Raw genomic sequence first — 12,960 nt, forward strand, 5'->3', positions numbered from 1 at the left:
AACCTCTCAAACTCAGGGTGGGTGACCCTGGGGGAGAGCAGACCAGGCCAGGAGGGCTGAGCACCTGGACAGAGCAGATGCTGTGTTCCTCCTCAGATAGGCCCTGCTGCCCCACCCCAGCCAGGGATCCCCATGCTGCAGTCTGGATGTGGAATGTGGGGGTGCAGCTTCCTCATGCGCTCTCTGCTGGCTCATGGCAGGCACACAGGGCATGAGGGTGTCTGAACAGGAAGGCTTCCAGGCAGCAAGAATCCCAGAGCCAGGGACTGGCTCCTGCACTCACATGTTTCTCAGGAGAGAAAGGGGGTCCGCAGCAAAGGCAGCCACACTCCGGAGCATTTCATTCTCATTGCCACGCAGGGGAATCAGCGATACGCTGCCCATCCGGACCTCGGGGACCACCCGGGGCATGCATGAGGGCTCTGAGGGCCTCATGCTGTGCAAACAGAAAGGTGGCGAACCACTCTGGGAGCTCCATCTGTGTCTCACAGCAGAGGTACCACTGCTGCTTCTCGTGTTTCTCTGTCTTGTGCACCATAGTGAAGCCCCAGCAGATGGGTGGCTGGAGTTTCTTCTTCACTCCCAAATAGACTTTGAGGCTCTTCACGGGCCACTCCTTCTCAGGTCTGTGACTGGTTTCAGAGGCCCCGCTCCACGGCCTCTGGCTCCATATCTCCTGTGGAGCCGCAGGCAGCTGCTGTTGAGGCTGAAGTAGCGATCCTGGAATCCACCTGAGGGCAGGCCCAGGCCCAAGTCCAGGAGGCTGCGGTCCTCACGGAACTTCATCATGCCATGCTTGGTTTCACCCACATGGCTGGCCAGGTACAGCAGCATGGCCTCCATGGACTGGTACTTCTTCACCACCAGGTAGCTGTCTATGCCCAGCCCATGCAGGATGGGCAGCACCTTCTCTGAAAAGTGCAGGGGGAGCTCTGTCTCCTTCCTCTAATTGACCTCAAAGCAGGTCCAATAGTCCTTCTACTTGATGCTCACATTTCTGCAATCCAGGATCTCCAGGGTCAGCTCCTCAGCTGTCATGGATGCTGGGATCTTTTATTTTTTTTAAAAAAATTTTGTTTTATTGCTTAAAGTATTACAATGAGTATTACATATGTCTCCTTTTTTTTTCTCTCCTTTTGACCTTTCCCTGGCTTCCCCTACCGCCCCTCCTCCCCAGTGTCTTGTGTCCATTGGTTATGCTTATATGCATGCATACAAGTCCTTCTGTTGATCTCTTACCACCCTCCCCCCCCCGCCCCCAACCCTCCTCGGCCTTCCCACTGTAGTTTGACAGTCTGTTCCATGTTGCTCTGCCTCTGTATCTATTTTTGTTCATCAGTTTATAATCGTCTTAATTATCCATAAATGAGTGAGATCACGTGGTATTTTTCTTTCACTGACTGGCTTATTTCACTTAGCGTAATGCTCTCCAGGTCCATCCATGCTGTTGCAAATGGTAAGAATTCCTTCTTTTTTACAGCAGCGTAGTATTCCACTGTGTAGATGTACCACAATTTTCTAATCCATTCATCTACTGATGGGCACTTAGGCTGTTTCCAGATCTTCGCTATGGTAAATTGTGCTGCTATGAACATAGGGGTGCATATATCCTTTCTGATTGGTGTTTCTGGTTTCTTGGGATATATTCCTAGAAGTGGGATCACAGGGTCAAATGGGAGTTCCATTTTTAACTTTTTGAGGAAACTCCATACTGTCTTCCATAGTGGCTGCACCAGTCTGCATTCCCACTAGCAGGGCACGAGTGTTTCTTTTTCTCCGCATCCTCTCCAGCACTTGTCGTTTGATTTGTTGATGATAGCCATTCTGACAGGTGTGAGGTGGTACCTCATTGTTGTTTTGATTTGCATCTCTCGGATGATTAGTGACTTTGAGCATGTTTACATGTCTCTTGGCTTTCTGAATGTCCTCATTTGAAAAGTGTCTAGATAGGTCCTTTGCCCATTTTTTTAAATATATTTTTTATTGATTAAGATATTACATATGTGTCCTTATCCCCACGTTGCCCCCTATCCCCCCCCACTCATGCTCTCACCCCCCTCTCCCCCTGTTGTCCATGTCCATTGGTTAGGCCTATATGCTTGCATATAAGTCCTTTGGTTGATCTTTCCCTTGTACCCCCACCCTCCCCTACCTTCCCTCCAAGGCCCGACAATCCAATCAATGCCTCTCTGTCTCTGGATCAGTCCTTGTTCATCAGTTCATGTTGTTCATTATATTCCCCAAATGAGTGAGATCATGTGGTATTTATCTGCTCTCCAGTTCCATCCATGCTGTGGCAAATGGTAAGAGTTCCTTTTTCTTCTTCCTCTTCTTAAAGAATACCTTTCAGCATTTCATATAATGCTGGTTTGGTGGTGATGAACTCCTTTAGCTTTTTCTTATCTGTGAAGCTCTTTATCTGACCTTCTTTTCTGAATGATAGGTTTGCTGGATAAAGTAATCTTGGTTGTAGGTTCTTGGCATTGCCACTCTCTTCTGGCCTGCATGGTTTCTGTTGAGAAATCAGCTGACAGTCGTATGGATACTCCCTTGTAGGTAACTGACTGTCTTTCTCTTGCTGCTTTTAAGATTCTCTCTTTGTCTTTTGCTCTTGGCATTTTAATTATGATGTGTCTTGGTGTGGTCCTCTTTGGGTTCCTTTTGTTTGGGGTTCTCTGTGCTTCCTGGACTTGGAAGTCTATTTCTTTCACCAGGTAGGGGAAGTTTTCTGTCATTATTTCTTCAAATAAATTTTCAATATCTTGCCCTCTTCTTCTGGTACCCCTATAATTCTGATGTTGGTACGCTTGAAGTTGTCCCAGAGGCTCCTTACACTATCTTCATATTTTTGGAATCTTTTTTCTTTTTTGGTTGGGTATTTTTTGTTTCTTCGTATTTCAAATCTTTGACTTGATTCTTGCGCTCCTCTGGTCTGCTGTTGGGTGTCTGTATATTATTCTTTATTTCAGTCAGTGTATGCTTAATTTCTAGTTGGTCTTTTTTCATATCCTCCAGGGCCTCACTAAATTTATCGGCGGTTTCCATAAAATTCTTGAAAAGCCTTATAAACATGGCCTTGAACTCTATATCCAGTCGTTTGATTTCCTCCATTTCTGTCATTTGTGACCTGTTTCTTTGTCTCCGCATTTTTTATGCTTCCCTGTGTTGGTAGAGTGGTTTTGTGTGCTAGGTGTCCTGTAGGGCCCAGTGGCTCAGCCTCCCCAGTTACCTGAGGTGGACACTCTTGGTGCACACCCTTGTGGGCTTTGTGCACAGTCTTGTTGTAGTTAAGCCTTGATTGTTGTAGGATCACTGGGAGGAATTGACCTCCAGGCCAATTGGCAGTGAGAATCAGCTGTGTCTGCAGTGGGAGAACTTCTGTGCTGAAGACACCCTTCTGGGGCAAGACTTGCTTCAGTGGGGCTTTGGTGCTCACTGAGTCTGCGCCCTGAATGTGTCCCTTATGGATCTGAGGAGTTGTAATCTGGATGGTCCCCCTCTGACCACTGAGTACACTGGCACTTGGATCTCTAAGGAGGTGCTAATTTAGTCTCTTCCTGAGGTTACCCAGCAGGAGCTACGAAGAGAACTGCAGATTCCCCTTCCTTTTTTGGAGTTTGGAGGTGCCCTGATGAGGCCCAGCTGTGAAGCAATGCAAGCTGCTGTGGGGCCTTGGGCCTTCTCTTGGAAGTTCTGGATCTGTCTGGCCCAGCTGCAATTTGTTAGGTAATTTTCAGATTGCAAAGGGCCAGGGCGTTCATATGCAAAAGCCTCTGGGGAAGCCTGGGTGGGGCGGGGTCTCAGGGAATCAAAGGGCGGAGCAAGCAGCTATGGCTGGTCCTCAGCCCTGCCCTAAGGGGTTGTGCATCTCAGTGTCCCGATAATTGCTGCAAGCACCTCTGAGGGAAAGCCGCCCTCAAGTTCCGAGTTCTGCCCGCTGCCAGACAGTCCAGTTTCTCCCCGTATGAGTCCTGGGTCCCCAGAGACTTCCCAGACCCAGAGTTCAGAGCAGTTGGGAGCTTATGACTCCCTCCTGATTCAAAAAACAGCCTCAGGTACTAGCCCCTTTCCACGCGCGCGCTTGAGCCTCCGTACCTTTGCACTTTACTTCTGCAGCTCCTCTGAGTCTCAGTGTGCTTTTCTCTTTCCTTCTAGTTGTAGAATTTACACTCAGCCAGCCTTCCTGTAGTTCTGGATGATGTCTGTTTTGTCTTTTCGTTGTATTTTTGAAGTTGTTGTGGGAGGCAGAAATTTCCCAGTGTTTACCTATGCCGCCATCTTAGTTTCTCCTTTGCCCATTTTTTGTTTGGGTAGTTTATCTTCCTTTTGTTAAATTGTATGAGTTCCCTATAAATGTTGGAGATTAAACCCTTATTGGTGATAACATTGCAAAATATGTTCTCCCATGCAGTGGTCTTTCTTGTAGTTTTGTTGATGGTTTATTTTGCTGTGCAGGAGCTTTTTATTTTTTTAATTAAATCTTTATTGTTCAGATTATTACATTTGTTCCTCTTTTTCCCCCCCATAACTCCCTTCCTCCCAGTTCCCGCCCCACCCTCCGCCCTCACTCCCCACCCACTGTCCTCATCCATAGGTGCACGATTTTTGTCCAGTCTCTTCCCGCATCTCCCACACCCCTTTCCCCCCAAAAAGTAGTCAGTCCATTCCCTTTCTATGTCCCTGATTCTATTATAATCACCAGATTATTTATTCACTTGATTCTTAGATTCACTTGTTGATAGATGCATATTTGTTATTCATAATTTGTATCTTTACCCATGTTTGATCTCACCGACAGATCTATATGTTGAGTCTTTCAGGGGCTGCTCCCTTGGGTGGCAGTGCCTCCTCAGGCTGCAGTTGCTCCTTGGGTGGTTTTGGTATCAGCTGCTCCTCAGTTGGCAGCAGCTCCTCTGGTGGGTCTGTTCGCAGCCGTGGTGGCTCCTCTGGCTGGTCGGGGGAGGCATCTCACACAGCTGCTGTTCCTCAGACAGAGGGTGTGCTGATCACGAAACTGCTGTTCCTTGGATGGAGGCTGGCTGCATGCTGCTGTTGTTCCTCTGGTGGGGCGAGTTACTTGTGAGGCTACTGCTCCTTGGACAGGGGCAGGTTGATTGCAAGGCTGCTGCTCCTCGGAGAAGTGTAGGCTGCTCATGTGGCTGCTGCTCTTAGGATGGAAGATGGGCTGCTTGTGCGGCTGCTGCTTTTTGGACAAGAGTGAGCTGCACGCGTGGCTGCTTCTCTTCAGACGGGCCACTCACCCGACTGCTGCTCATTGGACAGGTGCAGGCTGTGTGTGGCTCTGCTCCTCGGACCGGTGCGGGCTGCGCAGGGCTGCTGCTCCTCAGACCGGGGTGGGCTCCTGCTGCTCCTTGAGTGGGGATGGGTTGCTCGCAGAACTGCTGCTCATCAGATGGGGGCAGGCTGCTCACACAGCTGCTGCTCCTTGGACAGGGGCAGGCCACGTGAGGCTGCTGCTCTTATGCTTGGGGCGGGCTGCTCGCGGGGCTGATGCTCCTCGGACAGGAGTGGGCTGCTCACATGTCTGCTGCTCACGTGGTTGCAATGCCCTGGACTTTCCAGGGAAACTCTGCCCTTCCTGGCTGCAAACTGTCTCACCAGCTGAGTCTTCTTCGCCAATTCGGGGTGGATGTTATTTGTTTCAGCTGCTCATTCTATTTGCTCCAGGACAAGCCTTGGGACACATCTGCCTATTCCACCGCCATCTTGTCTCCCCCTTGGATGCTGGGATCTTGATATGCTGCTCAGCCTCTGCCTTCTGTGTCCCACTGGCAGTATCAGCCACATGCATCTTTGCAATGGCAGTGACTCTTCCCGCTGTTTCCTCAGCTCCTCCTCGTCCACACTAAATACCACCACATAGTGGTTGATGAGGTCTTCCACCACATGGCCAGCCTTGTAGTCCTGCCCATCTGTCTGGAAGAGCGTGAGCCCAAACACAATAGCCAGGTTGTGTGTGTTCATCTGGTTCATGTCAGAGAAGCACTGGTCACAGTACAGGTGGCTGATAAGGGCCTTCACTGTGGCCTGGTTGACTGGTGGCAGACGCACCAGGAGCCCTCGGTACCTGGAGACCTTCTCCTCCTCATCCTCAATCTCTGAAGCCTCCAGCCGGAATAGGCGCTGGGCTCCAGTGAAGAGCCCATCAGGCAGGTCTCGCAGGAAGCGTTTGAGCGCAGAGGAGACATTGTCCACATGTTGCTCGCCCTCCTTGAGGTGCACAGAGCGAGCATCCTACCGCAGGCTCTCCAGCAGCTGCTGTGTCTTCGAAGTCTGTCCACTCTTGCGGGAGATTCCCTCGGAGGTCAGGCCACACTGCGTGATGTAGTCCACGCAGTGGTACACTATCACTGGGATGTCCGAGTCTCCCAGCTGCTGCTCTGACAGTGTATCCACCAAGCTGGCTGCTGCTTTCTGGATGGACCCCAGCCAGCCTGCAAAGTCCAGTCGCTGTTCTCCCTGGATATACAGTGTCCTTCTCTCCACCAGCACCAACACCTGGTTCTCGCTGTCCCCTTGGACAGAAAGCTCCTGCAGTTTCCGCAGTTGCAATGGCTCCTTGTAAGGCCCCTCTGGGTAGATGGCATGGAGCTCAGAGCCCGTGAGAGAGAACCAGCCCTCCTGGGCCTGCTGTAGGCTCAGGCCAGCTTTGTAGGGTAGGCGCCCAAGCCATTCAAAATCCCAGGCCAGCAGATCCTCAGCCAGGGGAGGCACGAACGCCTTAGCAATGCACTTGACCCACTCACGAGCCAGGTCCACACTCTCTAGTTTAAACAGATATAGTCGCTCTCCCTCCGTGTATACCTCAAAGGTGTGCTGAAAGCCATGGGTGTCAGGAGGGGACACTGCCAGGTACACAATCTTGCTGGCCCAAATCTCCCCATTGGGGGTCACTGCCCTCTCATTCTCATAGTAGCTCAAGACCCTGTCACTAAGGACGTACCAGCATCGGCTGAATTCTTCCTGGGCACAGCGCTCCTGCAGCAGCTTGGCAGTGGAAGTGGTCTTGTAGAGGAAGTCACTGTGGCTCACAGTTGGCAGGACAACTGAGTAGTACTTTTCCAGGGGCTTCATCGAATCCAGCCGAGGTACCTCTGTGGTCCGGTTGTTCTGAAGGAATTCCATTTGCAGTGTCTGCCCCGCCTGCTCTGCAAGAGCCACGGATGTGGGAGCCTCTGGGCTCCCTGAGAAGCAATTGACCCCAGCTCCACATCCCAGGAGTGCCTGGGTCTCGGCCAGGTCTGTGGTAGTGACTGCGGCACACAGGACCTTGTCCAGCTCCTCCTGGTTGCCAAAGAGAGGATGGTAATGGCGGTACTTGCCCTCGAGGTATTTGGCTCCAGGTGACTCCGCAGGGCACTGTGGCTGCTGTGGTGCTGCAGGGCCTCACTAGGAGGCATGCTGGCTCCCCAGAAGCAGTTCCCGGCGCCACTGACCAGCTCTAAGAGAGCTCGATGAGTGTTTCTGTCCACACCTTTCTGTCCATCTTCAGGCTCTGCACCTTGGAGACGCCAGCACCCATGCCATGGCGCTTCCCCACACAGCGCTTGCAGATGACGACACAGAGGTTGATGGAAGCCCAGTCATGCTGGGCAGCCCCGCATCTGTTGGGGGCCACGGCCCAGATGTGATCAGCCACCTCTGAGGTAGACAGGGTTTCGGCAATGGCTCCCTGCATGGCCTCCAGCCACTGTTCCTTCTCTAGTTCTGTTTCGGCTGAGAAGCTGAAGATGCGGTACAGGGTAGTGAGATTGAAGCTACGCCGGCCCACTTCCTTCACATTGCCCTCGCTCATGTCTATGAAAGTGATGTCGATGCTCAGGTGGTACTCCTCCAGATTCTTGTAAAGCTGCACTTTGTCCCCAGCTACAGCCACATACAGTTTATTCTTGATGCCATGCAGCTCCAGGCTGCCAGCAAAAGTCAGGCAGCTCTGAGCCTTGAACACCCAACAGAGAAGCACTAGATAGCTGGCCCGGGCATGCTGCAGGGCCTTCATCCACTCCTTCTGCTCCACATCACTCTCTGCCCGGAAGGCAAAGATCTGATTGCTCATGATCGCTTCAAACTTCTGGTCCCCAATGGCAGCCACACGGGAGATGCAGGCCAGAGATAAAACGCTTAGAGTAGGAGTCCTTGTTACTATCAAAGTATCGCAGGTACTCCACATCCAGTGTCACCCATCGCCTCTGATATATATAAGATCCTTGCGATGGGTTCTTGTCCAACCAGCCAGACTTGATGACCTGTGCGATGGGGGTGGGGACCCCGGGCAGTCGATCCATGGGATGGGGTGGGAGCTGGGGGATCAGGAGGCTGCTGGGCAAGGATGAGCTCAGGTGGTTGGTGTGCCATCCACCATTGGGGATGCCGTGGTAGGCCTGGTCATCCTCTTCTTCATCCCCTTGGTCATCTGACAGTTCCTCCCCCTCTCTCAGCAGACTGGCCACATGCACGGCACATGGGACTTAGCTTACTGAAGGCTCCTCCTTCTTGGACTCCTGGCCCTCCTCTGGGGTCTCATCATAGTCAGGGTCATTGCACTCTGGGAACCGATGAAGAGGCTTTGGGGGAATATCTGGGAGGCTGGGAGAAGGAGGCTGGAGAGGCTCCCGGTGGAAGGTGACCCGGGGCTCCTCAGGTTCTGGCTGGGGAGAGGCTGACAGTGGTGATGACAGTTATCTCCTCTTCTTTGTAGGGAAGGCTGCTCGGCTGCCCAGGACACTGGTCCTCCCAGTTACTCTGAACAGCTGCTCACCTTGGCCTGAGGTGGTAACTGCTCTGAGCAAAGACCATGAGGAGACCCAGGTTCCGGCCCCACCACACTCCTCCCGCAGCAGTGAACTTGCAGCCTCAGGCTGGGCGCGCCCACCCCGCCGGCAGCGTTTACTTTTGGCATAAATGTTCTTTTTAAAATTTTGATGATAATCTAACTTTCTTTCCTTTTGAGTTATGTGTTCTTTTTTTCTAGAAGCCAAACATTCCTCCTTTCCTACTGCTCTGTCTCCTCCTTTCCCTCAGTCATTTTACTAGATGATCTCTTGGTCATTCTAAGGTTGATATTCTCATGTACAAAATGTGCTTTAAATATGTGGCTTCAATTTTTCTTTTTTAATTTCATACATGTTTTCCTGAATTACAGTTTTTAGTATTCATTCTGTTCTCTTGTTTTAGTTTTCTTCTTCAGGGACTCATATTATCTGCATTTTACTTTTTTTCAATTTATGTTTAATTTTTCAATTAAAACATTACATACATTACATTAGTCTCAGGTGTACCATGTACTGATTAGAGATTTATATAACTTACAAAGTGATCACCCTGATAAGTCTAGTTATACATAGTTATTACAATACATAGTTATTACAGTATGACAGTATTTCCTAAGCTGTACTTTACATCTTTGTGACTATCTTTATAACTGTTAATTTGTACTTCTTAATCTCTTCATCTTTTTCAACCCTCCCTCTCAACCCCCCTCCCATCTGGCATCTATAAATTTGTTTTCTGTATCTATGAGTCTGTTTCTGTTTTGCTTGTTCATTTATTTTGTTCTTTTAGATCCACATATAAGTAAAATCATATGGTATTTGTCTTTCTCTGTCTGACTTATTTCACTTATAATAGCCTCTACATCCATCCATGTTGTCTCAATGGTAAGATTTAATTCTTTTTCATGTCTGAGTGATTATCTGCATTTTCAGTCTTTAATATTTGTTACTTTCTATCAGATTCTTTTTTTATTCATTTTTTACATTTTTTCAATGTTCCTTTCTTAATCTTTTGTATTTCTTAAGGCATTGCTTCTTATGTTTATTCATTCTTGTGTCTTTTTCCAGTTTAATCTTAAATTCTGAAATAATTTTTAAAACTGATTTTTCTCTGCTACCGCATTTCTTTTTTTTTTTTTTTATCTTTTTTTTTAATATATTTTATTGATTTTTTACAGAGAGGAAGGGAGAGAGATAGAGAGTTAGAAACATCGATGAGAGAGAAACATCGATCAGCCGCCTCCTGCACATCTCCCACTGGGGATGTGCCAGCAACCCAGGTACATGCCCTTGACCGGAATCGAACCTAGGACCTTTCAGTCCGCAGGCCGATGCTCTATCCACTGAGCCAAACCGGTTTTGGCTGCTACCGCATTTCTGAGTTTTTCTAATTGTGATTTATGTTTTCTTTTATGTTTTATATACCTTTCTTAATGTCTCCTATCATATTGAAATAGTAAGTTAGTTTTGAACTGCTTTGTGGGCCTATCTTTCTATTGTGTTTTAATTGTCTGCAGGGATATTATTTTGCTCCTTATTCTCTTTTATCCTTATGATAAATCTGTACATGATTTGACCTTGAGATTTTTCTTTATGTGAAATTAGTTTTATTGAAATCTTAGAATGAGATTTCAAGAAATCTCAAAAAATTTTCAAGAAAATTTTCTAACTCAAAGAGTTCCCATTTGTTATTTTGTGTAGTTTTAAAAACTTTGGTGACTTGCTTTTGGGTATTTCCTGGATCTGTTTCCTCCCCATTTGTACTTTTCTTTAAAAAGCACAAAATGATTCAAGAATTTGAGTATCATTGCTACACAGGGGCCACCTAAACTCTGTATTATTCCAATTTTAGTGGAACAATATCAAAGCAAGCACAACCAAAGACTTTTAACAGGTTTCAATGCTCTGAGGATAAATTCTTCCCATAGAAGCTAATATTTAAAAAACGGAAATCTGATTGTATCACCCCATCCTCTGATGGCTTTCTGATTACTCGGTGGCTTTCCACTACACTTAGGATAAAATCCAAACTCTTTCCCATGGCCTAAAGAATCTGAGCAACCTGGCTCTTGCTTTCCCCTTGGATCTCATTTTATACCCCTCTTCCCTGGCCACCTAGCTCCAGACTTCTTTCTGGTTTTAGAGGAACCAAATTTATTCTGCCATTCCCATTTTTCGGAACTTTTTCCCCTTACAGTTTCAGCTCTTCATATGCCTGGTTCTTTCTCATATTTCAAGTATCAGCTAAAATATATTCTTTTCAGAGGAAATATATATATTTCCTTATTGTTTACAGTATTACAGATGTCCCCAATCTCCCCCCCGCCCTTCTCCCTCCACCAAGCCTCTATCCCACACTAGGCCTTCACCATACTATTGTCTTGTCCATGGTCTATGCATATCTCTATATAAAAGCCTAAGTGACCTAACGACAAAACGACTGAACGACCAGTCGACCAGTCGCCATTATGCACACTGATCACCGGGGCAGACGCTTAATGCAGGAGCTGCCCACCTGGTGGTCAGTGTGTTTTCACAGTGGGAGCACCGCTCAGCCAGAAGCTGGACTCAACAGCTGAGGAGTGCAGCTGTGGTGGTGCAAGCCTCTCCTGGCTCCACAGTAGTGCTACCAAGCAGTGGAAGTGGCAGTGGCAGGCACAGCAGGACCAGGATGAGCGGAAGCGGTGTCTAGCTCTGGCTTGGGCTCCTCCCTGGCCACCTGCTGCTTCAGGCACTATTATATCCCTCAGGGAATGTTGGACTGCCGGTTTCAGCCCTATCCCCACAGGCCTACCGGGATTGGGCCAAAACTGGCAGTCCAACATCCATCTAGGGGTCCTGGATTGCGAGAGGGTGCAGGCCAAGCTGAGGGACCCCACTGGTGCACAAATGCATGCACTGGGCCTCTAGTCCTATATAATAAAACCCTAATATGCAAATCGACTGAATGGCAGAATGACTGGTGGAACAACCAGTCACTATGATATGCACTCACCACCAGGGGGCAGATGCTCAATGCAGGAGCTGCCCCCTGGTGGCCAGTGTGCTCCCACAGGAGGAGTGCCACTCAGCCAGAAGCCGGGCTCATGGCTGGCAAGCTCAGTGGCAGTGATGGGAGCCTCTCCCACCTCCATGGAAGTGCTAAGGAGCAGCGAGCGCAGCTGGCAAGCACAGTGGCAGTGGCGGGAGCCTCTCCTGCATCTGCTGCAGGTGGGCGGTAAGGAGCAAGTGGTCCCAGACTGCGAGAACCCTGGACTGCTAGAGGATTGGGCCTAAGCCAGCAGGCAGACATCCTCTTAGGGGGTCCTGGACTGTGAGAGGGCTCAGGTGGGGATGAGGGTCCCACGCCAGTGCATGAATTTCATGCACCAGGCCTTTAGTATGCATATAAGTTCTTTGGTTTAGCTCATCCAGTCCAGCCCCCCACTGCAATTCCTCTGAGATATGTCAGTCTCTTCCATGTCTCCATGTCATTGGATTTACTTTGTTGGTCAATTTATTTTGTTCATTAGATTCCAAAAATAAGTGAGATCATGTGATATTTGTCTTTTTCTGACTGGCTTATTTTACTTAGCCTAATAGTCTGCATCTCCCTCCCTGATGTCTCAAAAGGTAAGAGATCCTTCTTTTTTTTTATATGTATTTTATTGATTTTTTACAGAGAGGAAGGGAGAGAGATAGAGAGTCAGAAACATCGATGAGAGAGAAACATCGATCAGCTGCCTCCTGCACATCTCCCACTGTGGATATGCCCGCAACCCAGGTACATGCCCTTGACTGGAATCGAACCTGGGACCCTTCAGTCCACAGGCCGATGCTCTATCCACTGAGCCAAACCGGTTTCAGCGAGATCCTTCTTTTTTACAACTGCATAGCATTCCAGGGTGTAAATGTACCACAGCTTTTTTTATCCACTCACCTACTGATGGGCACTTGGGCTGTTCCCAAAACTTCGCTATTGTAAATAACAATATTATGAACCTAGGGGTGCATATATTATTTCTGTCTGATTGGTGTTTCATGTTTCTTAGGATACATTCTAGAAGTGAGGTCACTGGGTCAAATGTTAGTTCCATTTTTAATATTTTGGGGAAACTCCATTCTATTTTCCTTAGTTAGTGGCTGCACCAATGTGCATTCCCACCAGCAGTGTACTAGGGTTCCCTTT

General features: G+C 48.5%; 1 pseudogene across 1 annotated transcript in view; it reads right to left on the minus strand.

Annotated features, from left to right (window-relative positions):
• Positions 1-279: 279 nt before the first annotated feature.
• LOC308513789 (arf-GAP with Rho-GAP domain, ANK repeat and PH domain-containing protein 1-like) overlaps positions 280-12,960 on the minus strand; it is a 17,243-nt pseudogene continuing 4,562 nt past the window's right edge. The window contains exons 2-3 of the transcript in view: positions 5,753-8,733; positions 280-1,050 (exon numbers count right to left, since the gene is read on the minus strand). The product of the transcript in view is annotated as an arf-GAP with Rho-GAP domain, ANK repeat and PH domain-containing protein 1-like (transcript). The remainder of the gene's footprint in view (positions 1,051-5,752; positions 8,734-12,960) is intronic.

The sequence above is a fragment of the Myotis nattereri genome (genome assembly GCF_964212035.1).
Source record: "Myotis nattereri genome assembly, chromosome: 2".
NCBI lineage: Eukaryota > Metazoa > Chordata > Mammalia > Chiroptera > Vespertilionidae > Myotis > Myotis nattereri.